Source organism: Sminthopsis crassicaudata, chromosome 2, assembly GCF_048593235.1.
Source record: "Sminthopsis crassicaudata isolate SCR6 chromosome 2, ASM4859323v1, whole genome shotgun sequence".
Lineage (NCBI taxonomy): Eukaryota > Metazoa > Chordata > Mammalia > Dasyuromorphia > Dasyuridae > Sminthopsis > Sminthopsis crassicaudata.
In genome coordinates this window covers 594,710,342-594,732,497 of record NC_133618.1, presented here as the reverse complement: position 1 = coordinate 594,732,497, position 22,156 = coordinate 594,710,342, and the positions used below count along the sequence as shown (strand labels likewise).

Below are 22,156 nucleotides of genomic sequence, written 5' to 3'. Positions count from 1 at the left end.
CCCTTCATGGAGCTTCTCGGATTTCTGAGTTCTGTACCCAAGAGGAGCCAAAACGAGCTGTTCCAAAGCTGAGAAGCCCTCCCTATTTTCAGTCTCATTTATCTCTGACTTAGAACACAAGCTCTCATCTGACTGGGAGTGGAGAAACCGCCAGAAATGTGCGAGGAGAATTTGAACAGACCCATGACCAGAGAGGGATTTATACATGTGCACTGGGACAGACATCTTTGAGCAAAAACTCTCCACAAAAACAGCTGTTGGTGAACAGGGTGTTGCTGAGCAAAGGTGACACTCACAGGAGGGTCGGTGCAAATAGTCATTTCTCCCAATGTAGTTTTCCATAGGGACAAGCTGTCTCCACATTCCAACACACATGTTGAATGATGTGGAACAATGACTCACCAGAGACTTTGACGAGCTGGGGAAAGGGAGGAGCTGTTTTTTCAATAGCTTAGTCTTTAGCACCAGAATAAATGTATAACCTTTCTTTAGAGCTAGAATGCACTTGGTCCAGGTTGGCCTCCACAGTCCAATGGAGGGCACACCAGCCTTTGGGAGTGATCAGCAGGTTGGATCTTAGAACTCCAGACCTGGAAGGGCACTCGAAGATAATGTAGATCCAAAGCTTCATTTTCCGGATTTCTTTTTTTTTTTAAGTTAGACTCTCTAAAGGTAAGTAGTTTGTATAGGGACTCCCAGAGAGTTAGCTGGCAGAGTAGGGACTAGAACTGGCAGTTCATCATTCTGTCTACATGATGAGACCTTTTCTGACAGCAGAAGTAATAAACATCTAACCTTCTAATAAAGTTACCCAGAAACTTCAAGAAAGAACCGTGAATTGGTTTTTAATTTCAACACCTGACACTAGAATATTCTTATAGATGTGAGCTGGGATTTTATTTTTATTTTTAACTTTTACATAGAGGAATGTTTACTTGAAAAGATATAATCCAAACTAGAAAAACTTACCCTCCCCAAAAGGTCTGAAACATATTCCTGTTTCTCCTCTTCACCATCTTTGTCTCTGAGGAGGGAAAGAGAATTGAATTCAAAGCTTAACTTGATTCCATAAAGTATACTCCCAATTTCAAGTCAAAAACTACCCTTTGGTTCAAGTTCAAAGTGCCCTGGCTTCTCAGAGCTTCCAAGCTGACCTGAATGACCAGGTGCATCACCCTATATACACTCCTGGCTCCATGGCTCAATATCCCTAGTTTGATGGTTAAAGATACCTTATTCACAATGATTATGTTTTGAAGTTTTTTATTCCTTCACTCATCAATAAATTATACATTTAGACTATTAAATAGCAATAAAAACAAAAATCCCATACCTGAGTATCTTCAGACAATCCACCAATTTTTTGAGCCCTGGTTAGAGTGTAAGTTATTGCCTCTTTACAACTCCAAATCTCATTCAAATCTCCTCTGGAAACAAGTCACTTTCCCCTTTTTTTGTGAATGTTTCCCTCTTCCACCCTTCCCCACCCCCTGTTTTTCTCTGTATTCCAACTATTCCCATTCTCCATGAGTAGCTATTTGGAAAGGCCGTTTATACAAGCAAGGACCCCACACCAGACAAAGTTGTATTGTGTGGCTGCTTGCAATCAAAAGAGTAAGTAGTTTTTTGGTTGTTCGCCAGTTAAAGGGGAGAGCATGTACTGGCCCTTTCTGCTACCAACAGGGACCCCTCATTCTTGTTATTTCCCTGCTGTCATGTGCCCCTGAAACCCAACCCTTGTTAAAGGTGTAACAGCCAGGCCTACTTCTCAGACAGTCAGGGTAGTTTTCCTCTAATGGAAGCCACTGTCTCCATATGATAGACAGCTTACCTTGTCCAAGATGATAAGTCTAGTTTCCTGTTGTAAATTGTCTGCTGTTTCTTGATCCTTTGGGTCAGCATTCCACAATGGCAGAATGCTTTCTCTTTGTTTTTATTTTATTTCCACCCCCCTCTTCCATGTGAACTCTTTGTTGCTGCCAGACTAGTCTACTCACTATCTCCTAAATAAGCCTTGTGCCTTCCAACCTACACTCACACCATTATTACCTTCCTCTTCTCCATTCTTGACCCTCCCCCACTCCCAAATTCTCTTCCCCTTAGAATTACAGATTAAGACAATGAGAGGATCTAAATCAGTTCCAATTGATTTGTAATGAACAAAATCAGCTGTACTGAGAGAAAGAACACTGGGAATTGAGTATGGACCACAAAATAAGATTTCCACTCTTTCTGTTATTGTTTGCTTGCATTTTTGTTTTTTCTTCTCAGGTTATTTTTACCTTCTTTCTAAATCCAATCTTTCTTGTGCACCAAGATAACTGTATAAATATGTATACATATATTGCATTTAACATATACTTTAACATATTTAACATGAATGGGACTACCTGCCATCTAGGAGAGGGGTGGAGGGAAAGTTGAAACAGAAGTTTTTGCAAGGGTCAATGTTGAAAAGTTACCCATGCTTATGTTTTGTATATAAAAAAGCTATAATAAAAAAGAAGAAAAAATAAAAATAAAAAAAAAGAATTACAGATTAAGGGGGGGGATGGGGATCCTTGAGAAGGATCTTGCCCAACCCTGTCATTTTACAGAATAGGAATGTGAAACCAGGAGAAGTTAAATGACTTCCCAAAGATCACACATGAATTAATTAATATGTATTTATTAAGTAACTACTAGAGATACAAAGCATGAAAATGAATCATTCCCTATACTCCAAGAGCATATATATGAATAGGGGGAGACAACAAATTTTATACACAGATATCATCATCAATTTGAAATTTATATACAAAGTAGTTAAAAATAAGATGGTTTGGAAGGGAAACCGTTAGAAGTTGAAAGGATAAAGAAAGACTTCATGTAGACAATGGTATCTGAATTGCATCTTAAGGATTCTATCTTCTTCTTGTTCTGTTATGTCTGATTCTTTGTAACCTTTCTTGGCAAAAATATGGGAGTGGTTTGCCATTTCCTTCTCCAGCTCATTTTACAGATGAGGAACTGAGGCAAACAGGGATAAGTGACATGCCCAGAGACACACAGATGTTAAATATCTGTTTGAATTCAGGAAAATGTCCATTGTACCAGCTAGTTACTCAAAGATTTTTATCAAACAGTCAATACATAGGCATGGAAAGGGGAGACAGAGTGTCATGGATAAGGAACAGAAAGAATACTAATTTGGCTGGATTACAAGAAGTCATTGGCAGAGCTAGGATTTGAAATGAAATCCTATAACTCCATATTACTCCCAGTGTATCACTATCTGAATACTACCCATTCTCGGGGCTCGCTTTCTACATGAAACCTTCCCTGACCATCCCAGGATTCAAAAATTTCTATCCTCTGAATTTCTATAACACTTGTTATATGAATTACTTATTGGATCACTTTTGAAAACAAAACAAAATTTTCAAAAGATTTGGCACTTAAATTGATATCTAGTTATCTTGCACTTAGCTTCTCTTGTGCTAACTTTCTAGCTATAGTTAGAAAGTAGCACTCTCTGAGGGAGTCCCTCTTTGTTGCCTCTTTCCATAGATACTATTCTTCTTTACTAATAGAACTGTGATTATTCCAAAATATTGGAAGATATTAGGCAGAAGATACCTTTCAGAATGAAAAGAAGAAAAGTTATTCATCTAAGTTCTCATTTATATAAAATTATTAAAGCTCACAAACTCCTCTCTCCATGACAATTCCTTAAGTTGGATAATTATTATTACCCTCACTTTGCAGAGTAGGAAATTGAGGTTCAGAGAATTCAAATAACTGACCCAGGACTCATATAACCAGAAAACATCAGAGTTCTTGTTCAGATATAGGTTTCTACTGATTCCAGTTTTCTACTGATTCCTCTCATTATACCACATGGCCTTTCAACATCTAGGTAAGGAGAAGGAGTTAACCTAATTGGGGTCAAAGATAGAAAAGCATCTTTTAGGTTTTAATAGGAAAGAACCTTGTCTCAACCTAATCTTCTTCCCCCAAAAAGTGCTGCTAGTTTTGATATATTCAAAATCTTTCCATTGGCTACATGATAAACTTGCTGGCACTCAATCATTTACTCAACCAAGTATTATCAATCAGACAACTACTATGTGCCAGGCTTATGAGGAGTATCACACAGAATACAATGAAGTTTAAAACATAGTCCCTGCTAGGAGAATTTATAATCTAATTGAGAATATATGCTATACATACCTGAAAAGATAGCCAAAAACATTATCCGTTTTATGTCAAGAACCAGATGAGAAACCAAGACTGTCATTTCAATGGAAGTTCAGAAGAGGAAAGGATAAATGTAGAATGGATTAAGATTGAGAGGGGGCTTTATAGAGGAGACTAATTAATTTAGACCCAGAGGGAACTCTGGAGACCAAACAAGCATTTAATATATGACTGTTCTCTAGTAGGCACTGTGCTAGTAATCAATGACAGAAAAATAAGGTTATACTGGACTATGGAAGACAATACATACAGATATAAATTAATACAAAACATAAGTAAAATAAATACAACATAATTTGGTGGAAGTTGAAGGTTAGAAAGTAGGGGGAGGGGCAGCTAGGTGGTGCAGTGGATAGAGCACCAGCCCTGAATTCAGGAGGACCCGAGTTCAAATCTGATCTCAAACCCTTAACACTTCCTAGCTGTGTGACCCTGGGCGAGTCACTTAACCCCAGCCTCAAAAAAAGAAAAAAAAGAAAGATAAAAAGAAAGTAGGGGGAAAGGATTAGGAAAAAGTCTGATATAAAAGATGGTTCTAGAGCTTGACTTTAAAGGAAGCTAAAGATTCTAACAAGCACAGATAAGAAAGGAGTATATACAGTAATAAGATTATTTAATGATCATCTGTGATAGACATCGCTGTTTCCAACAGTGATCAAGGCAATTCCAATAGAGTTGGAATGGAAAATTCTATCTGCATCCAGAGAGAGAATTATGGCGGCTGAATGTGGATCAAAGCATAATATTTTGTTTGTTTGTTTTCTTTCTTGTAGTTTCCCCCCCTTTTGGTCTGATTTTTCTTACACAATATCAAGAATATGAAACTATATTTAAAAGGATCACACATATTTAACCTTTATGAGACTGCTTGCTGTCTGGGGGGGGGGGGCGGGGAGCAGTGGTCAGAGATAAGGAAGGGAAGGAGAAAAAAATTAGAATACAAAGTCTTGTAAAAATGAATGTTGAAAACTACCTTTATATGTATTTGGAAAAATGAAATGCTATTGAAAGTTTAAAAAAAAAAAAGAAAGGAGTGTATATTTGATGCTTGGGTCACTTGGGAGTCATTGAAAGTTTTCAAGAGAATGACACAGTCAGACATATTTTAGGAATATAACTTTAACAACAATATGGAGGATGAACTACAGAGAATAGAGGCTCAAGGCAAGAAGACTAATTAAGATGTCTTTATAACTATCTAGGCAAGAGGGTTTGAGACATAAGTATAAATAAGAAACAGATGCCTTAGAAGTAGAATCAACAAGACTTGGATTGATTATATGGAGTGAGGGAGAGTAAAGAGTCAAAAATGACTCTGAGGTTGCCAATCTGAGTGACTGGAAGGATGGTTGTGCCCTCAGTGGAAATTTGGGGAGAATTGGACCAGAATTTAGGAGGAATAAGGGTAAGTAGAAGATCAGCTAGGTAGCAAAATGGATAGAATGCTGAACTTGGAGTTAGGAAGATTCATCTTTATGAACTCAAATGCAGTCTTAGACACTTACCAGTTGTGTGACCTTGGTCAGATTACTTCAGCCTGTTTACCTCAGTTACCTAATCTGTAAAATGAGCTGGAGAAGGAAATGGCAAATCACTCAGTATTTTTGCCAAAGAAATCCCCAAATGGGGTCATGAAGAGTCTGATAAGATTGAAAACCAACTGAACAACTGATCAAAGGATTAAGTGGATTGGAATGAAGAAATGGAAAGGGTGGATAGAAAAGAGCGTGATTTTTGCTTAGGTGATAGAACTGAAAATAAAATATGACAATATAAATGAATGGCAACGAATTTATCTAAAATACTACTATTTCTCAGATGGCATAATAAAGATGGTTAGAAGGAAGAATGGCATGCTTTACTAAATTCTGCCCAAATGACTTTCTGAATTTCCCATCAGCCCTACTGCCTGGGATGGATTTCCCCACTTTATACAAAAATCTTTTTTTAGTGGTTCCAATAGACTGGTGTGTTGAACCATATAATATAAGATTAGAGTTAAAGTTAGAATTGGAAGCAATGAGTGTGAGCCCTTCCCTCTACAATGGCCTCCCCAAGACATTTTCAGCTGTAGGAGTCATTTGTCAATTGAGAGCAGCCACCTTTTTGTGAGTCAGAGCCAGGCCAAAACTCTAGGTGAAGTTTGAGCTGAGCTTTGAAGAATGGGTAGGCTTTAAACAAGAAGAAAAGTCAATAAACTTTTATTAAGCTCTTTGTACTGTTAAATTGGGGGAGGGGGAGTAAGGCAAAGGAAATGCAACAGATAGCCCCTGTCCTCAAGGAGCTCACAATCTGATGGAGGAGAAAACTTGCAAACAACTGTGTGTGAACAAGATACATATGTATAATTAATTGAAATTAATTTCAAAGAGAAGGCCCTAGGATTAAAGGGGATTGGAAAAGGCTTCTTGTAGAAGGTGAAGTTTTGTCTGAGAATTGAAAGTCAGGAAGGGGAGGTGAGGAAAGAAAGAATTCCATGTTTGGAAGACAGCCAGTGAAAATACCTAGAATTCAGAGATTGAGAGTGATTCAGAGATTGAGGATGGTGTGCAAGGAGTAGAAAAAAATCCAGTGCTACTGAATCAGAGGGAACATAAAGAAGGAAAGATAGGAAGAAGGCAGGTTATGAAGTGTTAGGATTACTAGGTGAGAACTCAGGTTGTCTGGATAGTGACAAGGTGAGAATTCAGGTTGGACAATTACAAGGTGAGAACTCAGGTTGACTTGATAGAAGGAGCAAGCTCATTGGCTGAAGTGGTTCTTCCCAGAAGCCCTTGCATTATCCCACGCCCATTCCTTTCTCCTTCTATCAAGTCAACCTGAGTTCTCACCTTGTAATTGTCCAACCTGAATTCTCACCTTGTCACTATCCAGACAACCTGAGTTCTCACCTAGTAATCCTAACAATGAAGAACTTCAAAAGCCAAATAAGATTTCATATCTGATACTGAAGGTAATAGGGAACCACTAGAATTTATTGAACATGGAGCTGACATCATCAAAAACTGTATTTTAGGAGATCACTTTGATAGCTGAATGGAGGTTGGTTTGGAAAGAGAAGAAATTTGAGGCAAGGAGGCCAACCAACATACTATTGCAATAGTCCAGAAAGGTAATAAGCTTTCATCAGAGTGGTAGCAGTTTTAGAGGAAAGAAGGAGGAATACACAAGAGAGGTAACAGATGCAAGAGAGTTGGTTACAGCTTGAATGGGACAGAATGACAAAGGGTGATGAACTGAGACACCTAAATTGTGAGCCTGGGTAAATGGGAGGATTGTGTGCCCTTGATAGTTAGGAAGTAGGAAAGGTTGAAATGGTAGACAGTAAAGATGAATTCAGTTTTCACTTTAAGATGTTCAATAGATAGTAGGAGATATGAGCCTGGATTTCAAGAGAGGTTTAGAATGGATAAATAGATCTAAAAATCACCTGTTTAGAGACAATAATTTAATCAAGGATAGCTGGTAATGTGGGTAACTAGAAGGCAGAGTGGGTAGAACATCTGGCCTGGAATAAAAAAGACCTGAGTTCAAATCTGATCTTAGACATTTCTTAGATGTATGCTCCAGACAAGATACTTAACTCTGTTTGCCTCAGTTTACTCATCTATAAAATAAGCTGAAGAAGGAAATAGCAAACCATGCCAGTCTCTTTGCCTAGAAATGCCCACATTGTGTCACAAAGAGTCAGATATGATTGAATAGAATGAAAGACGACAAGAACAAAAGTTGATAGTATAAAGAAGGTAGAGACAAGAAGACAGGACCTTGAGAAATGTTCATAGTTAGTGAGCATAACCTAGATGAAGATCCAGCAAAGAAGTTGGAGGACAACCAGGAGGATTATAGAAACAGAGTATTAAGAAGCATTAAATAGAGAGAAGTATTAAAAAGAGGAAGACTTAGAATGTCAAAGGTTGCAGAGATTTTTTAAAAATAAGGATGGAGAAAAATCCATCAAATTTAGAAATTAGGAGACCATTGGCAACTTCAGAGGAAGCATTCAGAGGAATGATAAGGTTGGAAACCAACCTGCAGAGAATTAAAAAGAGAGAGAGAAAGAAAATGGAGGCATTGTTTGTAGATGGGCTTCTTCAAGGGGTTTAGCCATCAAAGAGAAGAGAGATATAGGACAACAGCTAGAAGAAATAGATAAATCAAAGCAGGTTTTTTGAGGATGAAGAAGACATAGGAATGTTTATAGACAGCAGAGAAGAATCCAGTTGAGATGAAGCATCCTATAAAGATGAAATAAACCCTTGTTAATCATGCATTTGGCAGCTATCCCTACATCCTTCCAAATAGAAGTCATTGTCTCTTGCAATATCCTGCCCCTGTGATGTGGCTTGTTTTGGTTACTTGGCTGAACTCAGGAGGTTTTTAGAGGCTCCTCTCAGATTTGTACTCATCAGTGAATACAGACATTAAAAGAAGAGGAAAGTTGGGAGTAATGAATCATGGTGGGGAAGGTGGGTTATAACTCCGTGAGTAACCAATATTACATAATTTAAGCCTATAATAAAAGGACATAAATGATTTTTAATAAGTCCCATGATTATTCTGTAATTGTTCCACACAGAAGGCAGAACACCTGCATGCAGGATTCCTCTTCTGCTCCTTTCCATCTGGCTAGTGAATAGCATTAGGCTACAGAGAATGAAACTCTTGGACTGGATGCAAAGTTTACTTTTGCAGTTTGGTCCATATGCCCCCCCCCAAGTCTGAGTGCTTCAGGCAACAAGCAGACCTCCAGCTTTACCTGAGTCTAGCTGCTGAGGTATCCATTTCTTATTCAGACTTTTAAGTACAGGTATATATAACACTCTTGAAGAAATATGATAAACTGCCTTCCTGAAGAGGTCAGTAGACACATTTCCCAACTTTCAAAAGGAACTGTTTGGGATAATTAATCAACACATTTCTACCACCAAGAGTTTGTTTAATATCAGAAGACTTATAATTAAAGAAACAATAGCATAGTTTTTTTCCTAAAGAACGCTAATTATGTTTGGCACCCTGACACATCAACGATTCTTCCCCAATATTTATAAATCAAACAGGAGATGTTTGCAGGGAAAGAACTCTTTTGCACAGGCCAAATGAAGTTCTCTTCAGAGAACTGCCACAGCTTAAAATGGAGAGGGTCATATTTTCAAAACAGGTTTCCAACAGGCCTTTGAAATCATTTTTGTGCCTGTATATAGCTGGACCAGCAAGGAAATGTATTTGCAATTGCTAAATTGCACTCCCAATTGCTTAATTACACCTTCAGACCAGCGCCTAATTTGCTAAAGGTGCAACTTAGCCGCTGTGGGTGTAATTACCTGCTAGGAACACCACTTAAAAATGCAGAGATTGTGCAGGTAAAACCAGCACAGCTGCAGAGACAACCTATTTCTTGGGTAATCTGGCCAGGGGAGCATGGAAAGGGGACCCTGAAAGAAGAGCTTTGGAAAAGCCATGGACACTTGGTCAGTCACCATAGGATCAAATGAGATCAAGTACTCATAGGAGCTTTGAAAAAAACATATAATACTGATGAAAGTGTTGTACTACACAAACCCCTCCAAAAACTCATTGACTGACAAGTAGGCAACCCCTGTGTCCAGGAGCAAATGAGAGCCTCAGTTGGACGTATCGTGAAACGTTGTGGTAGGAAGGGCATATACTGATTGCCCCTTCAACCTACCTATCTACAGACTCCTCAGAAAGCAGTTTTGTTTGGGAAGAATTCGTGCTAGGGGTGAATGGAATCATATGCTTTGGCCTAGGATGAATTCGGAAGCTGATATGGAGACACACCCAAAAAGGCACATGACAAGTTCTTCTTCCTTCCTAAGGGATGGCAATCTTTTTAAACAAACATTTTGCCATTTATCTATTGTGATACTCAATTTTCAATTCAATACATCTATCCTCAGCTTTCAATTCAAAACAACACATACCAAAGCAGCTACCATGCCGAGCCTTCTGCTAGACATATGGGATACATGCAAAGATGAAGATAACATGAATCCTACTTTAATTGAGCCCTACAATTTTAAAACTGGGAAGAATCTTAAAAAAGATTCCTGAGAGGCAGCTAGGTGGCGCAGTGGATAAAGCACCAGCCCTGAAGTCAGTAGGATCTGAGTTCAAATGTGACTGCACACTTAACACTTTCAGCTGTGTGACCCTGGGCAAGTCATTTGACCCCAATTGCCTAAGCAAAAAAGAAAAAAATTAAAAAAGATTCCTGAGTTTACAAATGGGTAACTGTTCTCCGGCTCAAACGTTAAGATTGGTCCTTTTGTTCATCCCAGAATAAAGTAGTACATCATGACCCTAACTGTAGATATACCTGTGCTCCCAGAATAGGGTTTTTCCTGGAATGGATGATAAAGAATATTTTCTATTACTCAGTCACTTATAATCTTATAATCCTATAAACCAGAGGGAACCAAAAAAGCTTTTGGAACAATGGAGAGAGTCAGTTCTGTGCATCATAGTCTTGTGGTGGCTCACAAATAGGAGTAAAAATCAGTGATTTGTGTGAAGATGAGCATTTGGCCTAGACTGGTGAGTAGGAATGGGGGAAAGAGGGAAACACATCAGTTATAACCACTGGTATTTGACACTTGGTTATTGATCATTTGTAGATTTAGTTTTACCATTCAAGTTATAGATATGTTTTCCACTTAAGGAACAATGAAAAAATAATAATTATTATTATAATAAAAACCTCCCTCCCTTGAACCTTGCATGGAGTCTTCTTCCAATTCTATAGGAAATATGCAATTCATTCCTTTGGAAAGTCAGCATTTCTCATATTTTTCTCCTCTATGCAAATAGAAATAGTGGTCTGTCTTGATATATATATATATATATATATATATATATATATATATATATATATATATATATATATATATATATATATATATATATGCCTGAAATCTAAAGGAAGGCTTCCATTTCTCATTATTAAATGAGTATCACTAATTCATTCTTCACTAGATGGAGACATACTCAGGCCTATCCATTACAGTCAAGTAGCAGTGTGTTGAGGGTATCTCTGTCTACACTGTCCCAGATTAATGGATATGAGTATCCCTTTTAGCAGAGGGGTTTCTTTTGATAATGATGGGCTCATTCTATTGCTCAAACACAGAAACAAGAATACATAGGCTATTAAGTCCCTTAAAAGAAATTCGAAAAGCTCTCAAGTGAATGTACTGCTTTGCCCAGTTGGGATCCCTTTTCTCCCCACATGTGCTACCTGCTGTCCTATCATTATTGCTAAAATATCATGTATATTTTTGGTTCTCCCATTGAATTGCTGTTCATGAATTGCTCCCAAAATTTTTAATACTCTTTTCTTCACTAAGTTCCCCAAAAAACTACTTGCTATGTACCATGACTTTTATGGGGTGGAGTAGACAAAGTGGAGGTGACAGGAATAAATGGATCCTTCAGAATTTATCTACATGTAGAATCACATCCTTTTGACTCATGAACTTTGATAAACTAATGGAGATAATGAAATTCATCTGAGAATTTCATTATCTCCATTAGTTTATCAAAGTTCATGAGGAAGCCATGTTCTTAAATCCCAGAGCTGATAAACTACCCCAGAGGTTATCTAGTCTATAGTCTCCCTCTGTAAAAATCTCTTCATAACATCCCTCACCAAGGGTAAGCTTACCTCCACTTGCAACATTTGTCACTGATGGGAAATTCTTTCCTCACAAGGCAATCCATTCCATTGTGGAACAGTTACTAATGCCCTCTTCTATCCTCCTGGAAACTACTTTGTATCAACTTTGTATTTGCTTTTACATACTGTCATACTTCCCCAGATACATATGCTAAAATGTACACTTCTTGAGAGCAGAGATGCTAAAATGTACACTTCTTGAGAGCAGAGACTATTGAGGGACAAGAAGTTTGTCTTTGTAGCTTTTCATTAGTACTTGGAACACATGCTTTTAAAACTTGTGAAGTAAATAATAAATAAATGGATGGAAAGACATTTCTAGTTTTTAAGAGAGTTGACACAAAATCTGTCTCATCTCCCTAAACTTTATACCTCTGGCACCTGAAACTGAACACTGTGATCTGGAGATGGTCAGTCCAGCATAGCATACAGAGGAACTATTCTGGACACACAACTCTAAGAGTATATTAGCTTTTCTGACCCCTGACACCTTTGACTCATATTGACCCCCTCAGCTTTGCTACAAAAATGAGGAACAAAACTTTTGTGCTATCAGGTTGACAGTTGTAAAGAGGGCAGGGTATTTTATTGATGGGGCTGAGAGTCAGAGGAAGGGAGAGACCACCAGTTATATCTCTCTACCCTTTGCTCCTTTCCCAGCAATATTGTGAGAGAGAAAGTCATGGAGCAGATCTGGGCAATTTGAATTAATTTTAGCTTGATGGGACTTGTTTGAAAACTTAACTGTGGGCCCTCTGAAAAAAAAAAAAAGATATAAATTCAGTTTTTAGCATTTTGAAAAAGAACTCCTGAGATCCCAGAGCATAGCCTAGTACCTGCTGTAGTAGGTATATATTAAATATTTACTGAGGGGGCAGATTTCAGGAAACTTGCTAAGTGAGTGCTTTTAACCTTCTTAGTAGCTTTAACAGTCTTGGAAACTTCCTTTACTTTGGGGTCTTGGAATATATCTTTAGTTAAAATACTGTTTAACCCCTGAGGCTCTGAGTGATTCACTACAGCAACCTTTGCAAAATTGTTTTGGAAAATCTGGAATTTTAAACTGCCTATTTAGCTAGCCCTATCATTATGACAAAATGATACTCAGAAATACTGGAAGGATTGATTATTTTGTTGGTGTGAGCAACTCCATTCACCATGGTAGATCACAGAGTAAGACTGTGACTTGGTTGGTAATTCCGAAGGAATTGTCTAAAGCTCAAAAAAGACAAACACAAAAAACTTAAGCAGGATCACATACCTCATGAGTCAAAGAAGAAAGATTTCAACTTAAATCTTCCTCACTCCAAACTATGCTGCCCCCATGTAAAAACAAACTAAAATTATGTGAATCAATGAGAGTAATATTCCACCAAAGTCCTTCTCTGATATTTCTTTATGGCATAGAAGTAGCTCAATTTTCAAAGAATAATAATGATATTAAAGCTAACATTTGTATAGTGCCTATTATGTCCCAGGCATTATGCTAAGTGCTTTATAAATATTATCTCAATTATGAGATAGATGTTATTATTATTCTCATGAGAAATGGGATGAAGAAACTGAAGCAGACAATATTTAAATGACTTGGCCAAGATCAAACAGCTCATAAGTATCTGAGGCAGAATTTGAACTCAGGTCTTCCTGATTCCAGGACCAGAACTCTCCCCACTGGGCCACTTATATCTGGCAACTCCTTGCATATTGTTTTGAGGCTAGGTCCCGAAATAGATTACATATCATCCGATGGCCAGTCTAAATTCAAGGAAGCTCATTGCCATAGAGAATTTAATTTTTTTATGTATTTATTTTTCACCAAATCAATTTATGAAGACAGCTTACTAAGACAGAGGGATAACAATATGCACCAATGAAGACAGTACCCATATCTATGAATCTTGATTATTAAAATTGATTAATATTGATAATTAACTTAATTATCATGCCAGAAATGTGGTGGCTCCAACTGCACTAGGTATTTATGATAATTTTTTTGCTTGGTTGGGGGGAGCAATCATGATTAAGTGACTTACCCAGGGTCACATAACTTGCTAGTAAGTGTCTGAGGCTATATTTGAATTCAGTTCATCCTAACTCCAGGATTTGTTCTCTACTCACTGCTCACCTAACTGCTCCTATTTGAATATTTATTTGTTTCTTATTCTGAACTCAAGTGTCAAGTAAAATAAGCAGTTCCACATACTCATTAAAATAAAATAGAGAAGGTTGTATATAAAATGGTGAATATCATGTACTTCTTATTTACCTGCCCCAATTAGACATCTTAAGAAACCAGAAACAGGTTATTTCAGAAGGTTAATTTAGATGTTAGTTCAGGAAATTCTTTGCCCAAACTCTTCTTTACTCATCAGTGGAGGGGACAGGAATTTGGATTCAATGTGGGAGAACTTTCCAACATTTAGAGCTTTCCAAAAAGGAAAATGGTCTGCTCAGAGGATATGGAGCAGAAGTGCTCAAGCAGAGATCAGTTCATCAAAGATGGTTTAGGCAGTAAGTTAAATTATTCCACCTCTGAAGTCCTTTCCAAATCTGAAATTCTATGTGAGTCCACAATCCTAAAATTATGAAGTGGCTGCAAAGAAAATAAAATAAAAAACCAAAATCATTCAGTCTTAGGTTGGATTAAGAGAAGTATGGGACATAAAACAATAAAGCAATTGTCCTACTGTATTCTGTGGTAAGGCCACACCTGACCAGACCACAATCAGTCCTGAATGCCCAATTTTAAAAAGGCTATTCTCCAAATGGAGCTGTTTTTCTGAAATCTAGAAAAACTGAAAGCCATGACCTATGTGGAGCAATTAAAGGAGCATGAAACGCTTGTCTTTGGAAAAATAAAAAAGTCCCATGAGGACGGCATGACTGGTTTCCTCAAATAACTGAAGGACTATTATATGGAAAAAGTATTACATTTATTTATGTCAAATCAACAAGTTGGCAAACATTTATAAAGCACCTACTATCTGCCAAGAACTATATTAAGTGTTGGTGAGACAAAGAAAGCTAAAAACAATCCCTGTCCTTAAGAAGCTTACAGTCCAATGGGAGAGAGAAGCTGCAAACTTTTTACAAACAAGATATGTCCAGGATAAATTGGGAATGATTTTAGAAGAAAGACACCAGCATTAAGGTGAAGTTTTATCTGAGACTTGAAGGCATCAATAAAGAAGGAGAAAATTCTTCATGTAGTATACAAAAATACAGTATTTTGGTCAGGAAAGGCAAGAACACCAATATCTTTGGACTTCAGAATATACAGCTCCTGGTCAAATTATGACCAATGAATAGAAGTCATGGGTGTGTAGATTTTGCTCAATAAATTAAAGGATTTAAAAAATACAATCCTATCTGTCAAAAAGATTACATGGACTAACTTGTAAGGGAATGAGCTCGAAATAAGTAAGGCAGTTAAAGCAGAATCTTGATGTTATAAAAATCTTGTAATGATTCTTGTCTGGTTGGGAAGTCAAATTATATTACATCTTAGGTTCCCTCTGTCTTTGAAAATCTGATTTGATAAGATTTCATCTCCAAACTGGAGGATTGTTAGATACTTAGCCTATTCTGAACCAGATTAATATGAGAAATAAGTAATCCCCATGAAGATAGTGATAAAGTTATTATTCTCTCACTTATTGGGAAAAATTTTCCCAGTTTTCAGAGAGAGAAAAACACAAACATAAGCCCATTTTCTGGAATCTTGGAATGAGTTTACATATTTTGGTTGGTATCACAAAGGACCAGGAACAATTTGGCATAAGTTTGAAAAATAGTATTCTTAGAGACATCATATAACAACAACAGAAGATTCCTAAGATGAACAATAAATTGAGCTAATATGGTTTGTTCATAACTCATCTCTGACTCATCTGAATATTAAAATTTAAAATATTAAAATATAATAATAGCATAAAATAATCATAAAGCTTTTATTAAATTCAATCCCACCTTTTTAAGTCATATAAGGCAACAGTCAGGTTGCCTAACCCAAGCCTAGTTGAAGATATCCATTAACATATGCTGCATGTCATATCATAGCTAATAAAGTTGGCCTGAAGGAGCCATTCTTGTAACTGGGATACAGCCAGTTAGAGTAGGAGACTGATGCTCCTCTGTGAAAATCTATTCCTGAGAAGTTACAAGCATTTCCACAGTTGTGGTTGAAAGGAAAATTTGTGGAAAAACTTAATGGTAGGCCCTGTATTCCATCTCTACTACACCACAACCTTTAGTGGCTATATTTGCTTGAGAAACAATCCAATCGTTGAATAGGTGCTTTTTAACCAAACAACTTTCCAGACTTCTGAGTTGAGCTAAATATTGTTTTTCCCTATTTAATACTTTTTTTAAAACTTTCCAATTATATGTAAAGATGGTTTCCAACTTTTTTCCAATTTTTTTCTGCCTCCTTTTCTTCCTTCCTCTTTCTCCCCAAAAGCAAGCAATCTGATATAGGTTATATATGTACAATTATTTTAAACATATTTCCATATTAATCATGTTATGAGAGAAAAATCAAAGTAAAAGGGAAAAACAAAAATAAATGAAAATAATACGCTTTCATCTGCATTCAATCTTCAGTTCCTTCTCTGGATGTAGATGGCATTTTCTATCCTAAGTCTATGGGAAATGTCTTGGATCACTGAATTGCTAAGAAGAATTAAGTCTATCATAGTTGATCACCACACAATTTTGTTATTACTGTGTATCATGTTATCCTGATTCTGTTGAACTAAATATTGTGGAAATAATGATCAAGAAGAAGAATTGAGGAAATTTTAGTGAAGAGCTGGAAGAAAATGATCATAGATAAGAAAGATATCTAACCCCTTACAAAGCAGTCCAGATGAAAAGGCTCATCACAAGTCTCCTGTCTTCTTTCCCAGCAAAACTGCTTTGATTTTGCAACATATGGAATAAAGATTCCTTTATAAATACAGAGAACATGTGAACAGAAAAGATAGAAATATATTCACCTCCATCATAAAAGATCTTCAGACAGAGACTCAAGGATGTGTTGTTGTTTCTGTTTTTATATTTGCAAGCAGAACTCAAGACAAGTTGGCCAGGACTGAATTGTGTGGGTGTGGAGTAACATAATATGATATTCCAAAAAAAAAATGCTTATTTGAATAGGGTTTATGTGTGTAGGTACACATGTTATTAGGAAATAGATACTGGCTTTTTAAGAAATTTTCACAGGTAAAATTAAAGTGTTGATGTGGGATGAACTGTTCCTGGACAGGATAGATTTTTAAGCAAAAGATTGATGATCATATGTTGGAGTTATTGGAGAGAGGATTCTTGGTCAGATGTGTTTGGACTACATGGACTCTGAGGTCACTTCCAATTCTAGTTTTGTTCTTGCTCTCCAGTCTCCTTACAATGATCCAGTGCTCTCAAGGCCTTGCAGCATCTTCCACCCAACCCACTATGAGTGAATCAACATGATTTAAAATATAGTTATAAGACTCCAGAGTGAAATTTCAAATCCTAAAACTCTCTGAATATTCTTTGTTCATACTTGTTTTATTTCTACCTCTCCTAAAGTCAGACTTAGGAAGAGACTATTTGTTTAAGATCCTCAAAAAACCTCACCTTTGGAACTTCAACCTGTTCAAACAAGGAATAAATGATGGATATATTAGACTTCCTCCCCCTCTTTTCATATTCCAAACACCATGTATACATATATGTATATTTGCTCTTCCTTCATCCATTCCTATTTCTTGGGAACTGACAAATGGATCTGTTCGGAAACAAGATTTAAGTGAAATCCTATTTTCAGCTTGAAAATTCAAAACCTGTGTCAAGAAAAGAAAGGGGAGGAGAGTTATTGGGGTTTTTTTAATGTTATTTTTTCATAAACCTCAGCACTAAGCCACCCTTCCAGAGTTGAATAAGTCCCTCTGTGCTTCCTCCCAGACAACAATTACAGAAGGCAACATCTGAATCAACATAGTATCGTTTACTTAAAGAACTGACAGACCTTCCACTTGAACTGTTTTAAATTATTAGATGACACTTTTGTTTTTCATAGAAATATGTAATTACAGTCATTTACAGAGCCTGCATTTGCCTGGCTGGGGGAAGGGAGAATAAACCCCTGTAGTCCTCTCCTCCCCCTTTTCCAATCAAGAACAGAGAAGGCAAGAGAGGTGGAAGTTATTAGACCACCTATTGAAAAAAAAACTCCTCAGTATTGGAGAGAAAATTTGCTGGAGCAAAATTGTACCTATCCTGCCCCTAAGAATTTAACAAAGGAGGGAAGGGAAAATGTTGGCCTGGCCCATTGCATATCTCTTCCTCATTCTCCTAAGGTCGGGAATCACCCAATTCTGTCTTCCAGAGAAAGGTACCACTCCCCAAGGAAGTAGTCAGTGTCTTCTCTACACTCAAGTGTCATCAGGCGTCCAAAATCAAGTAGAAGGGACAGACTGAGCATCTTAGGATGGAGACAAGGAGAAGCTCAGATCATTTGAACTTCAGAATTAATCAAATTTGAGTTTGTCTCAGTCATACTAAAAATCCAGGCTGAGTGACTATATCTGTGTGTGTATATATATATATATATATATATATATATATATATATATATATATATATATATACATATATATATGTATATATATATATACACATACATACATATACATATATATGTATGTATGTATATATATATATATATATATGAGTGAGTTATCCAGGCTGAGTGACTATATCTATATCTATATCTATATATGAGTGAGTTATCTTTGATCACACCAATACTCATCCATAGACAAGCACAACTCCACACACAAATAAATGTGTATCCAGATTTTTCCTCTGAAGTGCTTAAATATCTTCCTTTTGGAATGCCCAATTGGTCCTATAGATTAGAAGTCCCGGGGTTCCTGTCTATAACTCAGACAAAAGTCTAGAAACTTTAAAAAAAAATTATTATTCCAAGAGATGGTTTGTCTTTGACAGATGCTGATTAGAGAGGCATATCAGAGAAGAAGGGAGAAGTTCTAGTTCCTGAAGAAACCTTTTTTGAAGGTCAAAAAGGTACCTCTTTATGCCTCTTTGGGATTTTCCCTCATTGTCTTCCTCTCTAAGGAAGGCTCCCCTAACAGCCCAGTATTTTCCTGAGAAATGCAGATTGTTCCCCTCCAACAAAAGAGACCAAGCCATTGCTAAAAGCTGGGAAATCCCAAGTACCAAGACTTTCATAAGATGATGAATAGAGAAATAAATGCCAGATCAGTTGTCTTGTTCTAGTCAATATAGTGGGACTTCTTTTCCTATCTACTCCCCCTCCCAGTCCACTGATAGAAGATATCATGTCTGCTTCTGATAGTTACCCCCCAAACCCTCAGTACCCTGACCTCTAACCTCTATTTTTACCTTACTTCAGAATCTTATTCAATATAGTTGGGAGTATGAAAAGCCAGGAAAAGCCAAGCTACTATCTGCCTCTTCCTATGAATACAAACTCATTGTTAAATTCTAAGGCTTTCCAACAAACCAGATTTGGAAGACAGGGTCAGAGGAAGAAGGAAAGTCTCTGAGATCCTGGCCTTTCCAAGAATCCATGTAGCAGAGGCTGAGTAGAGTATTGAGTGGGATGCACTAGATCCTAACTGTCCAGTGGGATTCTAAAGTGTATTTAGAGTCCATGGGAAATCCTATAGACGAAAATCCTTTTCAAAGGAGTCTGAAGTTTGGCAATCTTTCTCTTTAGAGGAAAGAACTTTGAGTTCTGATTGAGCCCTCAAGGTGAAGATGGAAGGATAAGCCAGCCCAGTGAATGATAGAAAGGGTGGAGGTGAGTAATGGATCAAAAGTCACATCATGAGACTGTATAGTAAACAACACACTGATTTGGATTTAGAAGCCCCAGGAGATTCCACACTTGGGACCATCATTCACTAACTGTGGACAAATTCCTCGAATACTGGCCAATCCATCCTCTATATAAAGGGAAGGTGCAAAACCAAATAACATCTAAGGTTCCTTGGAGCCTATTTCTATTTCTATTATCCTCACTCCTCATATCCATAGGATCATAGATATAGGAATAGAAGGTCACAACTCTCATTTTATAGATAAACTGAGGGAAAGAGTAGTGGCATTGCTTCCCCAGGATTACACAGCTAGTAAGGACTGAAACAACATTTGAAACCAACATTCCAGTTGACAAATCCAGTCACTTCTCTAAAACTTTACACTTCCTTTCAAAAAAGGTTTGACTTTCAGGAAGTCTCATCTCAATATGACACTTTCTCTATGAAGCCTTCCAGGATTCCCTCCCTTCCTCCCCAGGATGAAAATGTTTACTTCTTGGTCAAGTGTTCTTGAATCACCTGTATACGGAGCTCTTTTCTGAACTCATAATCATACCCTATCCTGTGTTATGTTTATTTGTGTACATATAATTTCCCTCCCCCTAAATTGAAGTCAGGGATACTTTTTTCTTTCTCTTTCATATGATCATTATCATTATTATTATTATTTTGCTGAGGAAATTGCAGTCAAGTGACTTGCCCAAAGTCATACAGTTAGGAAGTATTAAGTGTCTGAGATCAGATTTGAACTCAGGTACTCCAGACTTCAGGGCTGGTACTCTATCCACTGCACCAACTACCTGCCCCTTTCTTTCTCTTTTAAAATACTAAGTACCTAACATGGTGCCTTGCTCAAAGAAGTTACTCAATAAATATTTATTGAATATTTACAAAAAATTGAACTGTTTCTATTTATTATTCTGAGGATAGTCAAGGGAGCCAGACTTTGCAGACCTCTAGAATCCACTTAACAAGTTCAGAAACCAGGAGCAGAAAAACGTAGTTAGCTGTTCCTCCTGGGGTGTAATGGAAAAAGCATTGATGTTGCTATCAGAAAACTTCAGACTGACCCAAAACCACATTCATTGACATCTGAGCCTCAGTTTGCTCATCTGTGAAATGGGAAAATTAACATTCAAATTTCGTATTCGAGGGTTGTTATGAGAAGAGTATTTTGTAAACTTACCATAATATAGTATATAAGCCTTAATGCATTGTTTTTTCCAAAGGCTCAAATTCTCACAATCCCTTCTGCCTACATTTTTATTCTACTTCTTTTCCAGGACCCTATCTGCCTGAGGATAACAGGAGTCACACTGTCTTCAAGGAAATGCAGAGGAGATAGGATCGCTAAAGACTTACTGACCTTTTTGTAAAGGTCATTGAAATTTGGAAGGTGTGATCTTGCCTCTTACTCTTGATTTCAGGGCTGATGACAATGCTTCCTTGGATTTAGAGGATTGAGCAGGAAAGGTGTGTGACTGGTGAACAATCGGATGGATAAGTGGGAAAGTGTGTAGAAAGTGATGGGGCAAAGTCCCAAGGCCCCTCCAAAAGCTGAGACACCAACTTCCAAAGACCCCGTTGCCTGCCCTGCAGAGTGACCCTGTTTCAGAACTAAATTGAGCTGCCATTTTCATCTTCTTCCAAAATGTCAGAAGCGTTAGATCAGATTAGGAACTAATCTCTTGCCAAAATTCATTTCTGAACAATAAAGTTGGGGTGGATTTACTGAGAGGTGAAGGAGGCTGGGTGAAGCGGTATTTCGTTCTGAGTCACCTACAGGGTTAAAAATGAGGAAATAGAAATTGGTGAGGATAAAGGTAAGAGGGACAGTAAGTAGTAGCTCTCCCCTCAAATATTCCTCGACCCTCCCGACCAAAGCAGAAGTGAGGTCTTGTTGGAAGATGTTATGGCGGAATGGGGGTGGGGGGAAGGGAAGGGAACTAAAACTAAGAAGAGAAAATCTACCTTGGCCCCTTGTCTTGTCAAGTAGGGATTGCGGGCGCTTGGGATCATCTCTTTTCAGCACGAGAGAGAGAGAGATAGATGTCTGGAGGACTCGTTCATTAGGCTCTCCTGGAAGCTGAGAGCCACAGCCCGCCTCGCAGTTCGGTGGGCGGCAGGAGAGGCGATACGAAACCTTAGGAACTTCCCTCAAGGCCAGCTCGCTTACCCCCTAGCTTCATGTCTCCAGTCCTTCTAGACCCAGTCAGGGTTAGGAGCAGGCCCTAGAAAGTGGGCAGACACGTCACTGAAAAGAAAACGGGGTTAGGGCTAGGGATAGCGAAGAGAAGGACACTAAACAATTCTAAAGGAGCTGGGAGAAAAAAAAGCCCAAATAAACTGGGCAGTACCTTCCAAGGAACTT

The 22,156-nt window shown here is 37.6% G+C and overlaps 1 long non-coding RNA gene across 1 annotated transcript in view; it reads right to left on the bottom strand.

Annotated features, from left to right (window-relative positions):
- LOC141558465 (uncharacterized) overlaps nucleotides 1-22,156 on the bottom strand; it is a 97,327-nt gene extending 75,171 nt beyond the window's left edge. Inside the window, exons 1-2 of the long non-coding RNA XR_012487074.1 lie at nucleotides 21,757-22,156; nucleotides 970-1,024 (exon numbers count right to left, since the gene is read on the bottom strand). This is a non-coding gene — a long non-coding RNA (uncharacterized LOC141558465). The remainder of the gene's footprint in view (nucleotides 1-969; nucleotides 1,025-21,756) is intronic.